At 38.5% G+C, this 4,879-nt stretch overlaps 1 long non-coding RNA gene across 1 annotated transcript; it reads left to right on the top strand.

Annotated features, from left to right (window-relative positions):
• The first annotated feature begins 793 nt into the window (after positions 1–793).
• LOC130435162 (uncharacterized) lies at positions 794–1,452 on the top strand. Its single transcript, XR_008908781.1, has 3 exons — positions 794–831; positions 1,063–1,193; positions 1,367–1,452. It is a non-coding gene; the product is annotated as an uncharacterized LOC130435162 (long non-coding RNA).
• Positions 1,453–4,879: the final 3,427 nt, after the last annotated feature.

The following is a 4,879-nucleotide window of genomic DNA, read 5'->3' as shown; positions in this document are numbered from 1 at the left end:
ATGTTATTTAGAGTTTTTGTTCACACCAGGAGTGAAGGCGGTATGTGACGAGCTACAGTTCATTGTATTAGTAAGTTGACGGTTGTTTTTTTTAATGTTGAACATCGCGCCCGCCGTAGACTCGGTAAAAGTTACATGCTTCGACAGTTGGGATACCACACTCGCTCGTGATTATTTTGTGGTGTAATTCAAATTTGCAAATGCAGTCATCCGTTAAATCGAGCGCCCAAATTAAAATGAGTCACCATAGCTTGAGGTAAGTCGATGTTCACGGAGGATAGCCCGGTAAAGTGATTAATGTACGTAACCATCTAGATATACAGTTTATGTATCGGAGGCCAGCTGAGAGCTTGAGCAAAAGACGTTAGCGACACCCTCATTGTATAGCAGGCCTGTCTCCCAAATAGGACCGTTGGAGGGTGGGAGTGAGACCCGTTACAAAATACTAGTGACAATTTCTTGACCGTGACATCCCTAACGTTAGTTGGATTACATTTCTGTATAAGTACGGTTTTAAGTGTAAGTTACTCTGTTTAATTTGCTTAGAGTTTGTTTGTAGAGTCACTTATACTAAAATGTAGTTTAAATGTAAAATGCTTAAAGATAATTGTATAGTCACTATTAACTATTACTATTGTCACATGTATAATTGTTTGTTTTAGGAGACACTTTGCCATGCAGTCCACTGGATACTGACTACTGAAGGTCAGGTTGTGTGTGACGGTGCTCAGCACAGCTTCATGTCTGGCCTTCCCACTCTGTTCATAGCGTGTTACATATTCAATCTTGAGTACCAGGATGGGGCAGCGTGTACTTGGAGTCCAATGAAAGGTATTATTTGAACAACTTCCTTACCTGCTTTTTATAGATATGTTAATGTTATATACCTGTTAAGACCTTTAAAACAATATTTCTCAACGAGAGATGCAATTTTTTTGGGCAAATTATTTAGAAGTCTCCCCTATTTAACACTAGCAAGCTGATGATTTAATTCATGTGTTTTAATATAATATATTTTGTACATTTAATATATAACATTTAGTTTTTCCTGACTCTTTGTAGATATTAATCCAGAGAGTGGAACAAGAAGCGTCATCTAAAATGCCAGGATACAGAAGAAACAGGTTGCAGTGAACCCACATGTCGCCGCTGTTCAAAACACAATGATGAATATTCAGTGTAATCGATGAAAAGTAAGAAGCACACACACACAGACACACGCACACACACATACACACACACACACACACAGAACTCATCATTGAATTACATCATTTTATTATTCTCTGACTGTATATGTTGTCCTCTGTTTTTCTCTGACTATAAATTGAATATCTAACATTATTCTCTTGTTTCGTTTCCATAGTTCCAGCTACTTGTTGTGCTCTGATGGATCAAGATGTGGACCGTTTTACAGACTCACTTGGGCCTTGTTTTGCAATGTTGTTTCATGATGGTAATGTTGGTTAATGTGTTGTTTAAACATGAATGTTTAAAGAGCCATGTTGGATACTATGAAGTTGTTACTGAATAAAATTATTTCATGTACAACAACGTACACAATTTGTCTGTAATGTATTTTTGTATCAATTAAAAAAAAATAAACACTGTATATCCAGTATGCAAAACGTACTGGATATACAGTGATTTATGCATTTCTTCTAAATAAAGTAAATTAAAATCAAGCAATTTGCTGTAAAAAAATACAGCATTATACTGTTGCTATTCAAAATTACAGTTTTTCCTGTATTCTGCAATTACAGTAAATGGCTGTAAATTAAATTACAGTACTGTGGCTGTACAATTTACAGTAACTGGCTGGCAACCCTGCTGCCAGTAGTTTACTGTAAATTTTACAGGATTTTTTTTAGTGTAAGGTAATACAAACATAACTGTTCTTTACGTAAGGTCTTAATACAGCTCTGAAGAAATAGTTTTGTATATTTTATTGCATTTCTGTCAATATATCCTCCTAAATATCCCATAGTGCTCCTTTAATCTCATTACATTCGTTTTCTTCATTTGTGACAAACTCTGGGAAGAAAATTTGTCTAATGAGCATTTCTAGGATTTATTTATTTATAATTTAATGCCAGCTCAGGGTTACACACATTTTCTGTCATGGTCTGTGGTCCCCTGAAGAAGCCATGGCCACCCCATATATAAAACTTTAGCTTCGCCACTGCTTAAGGCGAACATATAGATATTTTTGACAAAGGAGAAGAATTTTCATTTTCATTTCACTGGGGCTTTAAAGGGCTGTTTAACCCATGATGACAGGGTGGAACAGTTTTAGGAACACGTGCAAAAGGCTTTATTATTATGTTTTTATTATTATATTATTATGAACATAGAATATAAATGACCAACATTACTTTTCTAATCAAATTACATTTTGAAGGCAATAGGAACATTCAAAAAGTATTTACATTTTATGCAATTTTTCCACTCATTACACTCTCTGAAGTTAGCCGAGCAGTCTGTGGGAAAGGCCAAAATTACATACATTGAATCAAAGAAAACGGTATAAAATGAGACAAAAACATTTCAAGAGACTTATTTACTTCTATGTGTAAATTGCTTGGCTACAATATAATAAAACCTCAAAATGTCCTTATTTTGCATTATATGCATGTAGATCGGATGATTTTGACCCCAAAGGCACTTTAAATTAATAACGACTCGCCTACAAACTTCGCTCACTGCTGCCCGCTCTTTGGGAATAGCACACTCAAGTTTGGTATCTATAAAAAGCTTAAAATATCCGCCTTCTGGTTCATCTACTACCCCAAACATCATTACCGCAGTAAACTGTTTCTTCTTAGCAAGGTCCTGCGACAGCGCCTCTGATGGAAAACTATAAAGGGGATTTTCACAATATTTGGATTTTTGTTGCACCTTTAGATTCCAGATTTTCAAATAGTGGTATCTCTGCCAAAAATACCATACCATAGCAAACAGATTCGTCAAATTAGCCTCTTGAATGTGGAAGGTAAGATTTTCTTCAGCGTTGTGGCCAATAGACACTCAACATTTCGGAAGAGCAACAACTTCATTGAAACTTCAGTGCAGAAGGCAGGCATAGGGGGTTTCTCTGCATTCATCCTATAGAATATTAGGAAAATTAGACCTTTCCTATCTGAGCATGCTATGCTAGTCCTAGTAAAAGCTCTTTTTCTACCGCAATGTGCAATTAGACCAAACCTCTACAGATGATCCAGAATGCAGCGGCAAGAGTGGTCTTCAATGAACCGAAGAGAGCACATGTCTCTCCTCGCTTCATTAAGATACATTGGCTCCCTATAGTCGCTCATCAAATCCAAGACTCTGCTCTTGGCCTACAAAACCACCACTGATTTGACACCCCCTTATGTTCACTCGCTAATGCAGTACCCACCAGATCCCCACGCCCTGAAAACAAACGATGTCTTGTGGTACCATCCCAAAATGGTAAAAAATCTCTCACGTACGTTCTCTGGGTCGGTTCCACATCTGCGGAATGATCTTCCCGCTGCTACAAGATCAGCAGATTCTGTAGCCATCTTTAAGAATCGGCTGAAAACACATCTCTTCCATCAATACCTGACCGATCAGTTCTGATCTCTCTTCTAATTAAAAAAAAAAACTTAGCTTTGTATACTGTGGTAGGCTATATGAGACCGTTTTTCGTTCAATCATGCTTTTTGTTGCCTTATGTTGTTCCAATTGCTAGGGGTGTAACGATTCGTATCACGATATTTCACGATGCAAAAAATGTTACGATGCGCATCGTAGAGAGATGGGGATATTTTACGATGTGTAATTGTATTAATTTTATTCGTTCAGCGGTCAAGACACTGCCTACTCTGCGCCAGTGTGTCACATGTGGTTATCTCACATATGCGGTAGAGAGAAGCTGTGTCTCATTTCGTAAGGCTGCGTCCTTGTGTCCTGAAGAGGTGTCATCCTCTAAATGATGTGATATACGGAGGATTCTCAACTTAGAATTACCTGATTTTATGAAACCAGACAGCCTCGATGACGTTGCAGCCAGACCTCTGGAGGACGAAGCCTTATGAAATGAGACACTGCAAGAGAAGTCTCTGGGAGAAGGGCAAACACAAGACACAATCTGTAGCTGTGTCCCTATTCGGGGGCTACAACCTTCTAAGGTCGCTCAGTGAGTGTGTTCACACTCAAAATGCCTGCCGTGCGTTCACGCATCCTTTGGTACTCTGCTCTCGAGAGATCCACCTGTCTTTTCTGGGATTGTAAACTGTCACAAGTTGTCAACCAATCAGGTATAGGCTTCCACGGCAGGCCAATGAAAATGCAACCTCTAAACATTAAATCTTATTGGTTGAATATGACGCTACATACTTAGTGACGCAAGATGGATCCAAGCAGCAGCGGATTAACCATATGGGCAATTGGGTGAGTGCCCAGTGGCAACAAGACTTTAGCCTTGTTAAGATTGGTAAACGACTTGTTCATTATTTGTGGATTCTGGAAATTGTGCAGTTTTGGTACCATTGGACTTAAGTGCGGCATTCGATACAGTAGATCACAGCATTCTTTTAAACAGGTTAAAAACCGTGGTTGGTATCTGTGATTCAGCCTTAGAGTGGTTTGAATCCTATTTTAATGCGAGGAGTTTCTCTGTGGAGTTTGGTCAGTCTCATTCATCACCTGTTTTGGTTACCGGAGGGGTACCGCAGGGCTCCATCTTGGGTCCAATTTTGTTTGCTTTATATATGCTCCCTCTTCGTTACATTTTTGAGTTTCACAAGGTCCCATATCACATTTATGCGGATGAAACACAATTGTACATGTCAATTAAACCTGGGTCTAAGTCCATATTTGTCTTGCTTGCTTGTGTAAACAACATCAAAAGCTGGAT

Source organism: Triplophysa dalaica, chromosome 14 (assembly GCF_015846415.1).
Source record: "Triplophysa dalaica isolate WHDGS20190420 chromosome 14, ASM1584641v1, whole genome shotgun sequence".
Classification (NCBI taxonomy): Eukaryota; Metazoa; Chordata; class Actinopteri; order Cypriniformes; family Nemacheilidae; genus Triplophysa; species Triplophysa dalaica.
Note: the sequence above shows the minus strand (reverse complement) of the source record. Positions and strands in the feature narration are given on the sequence as shown.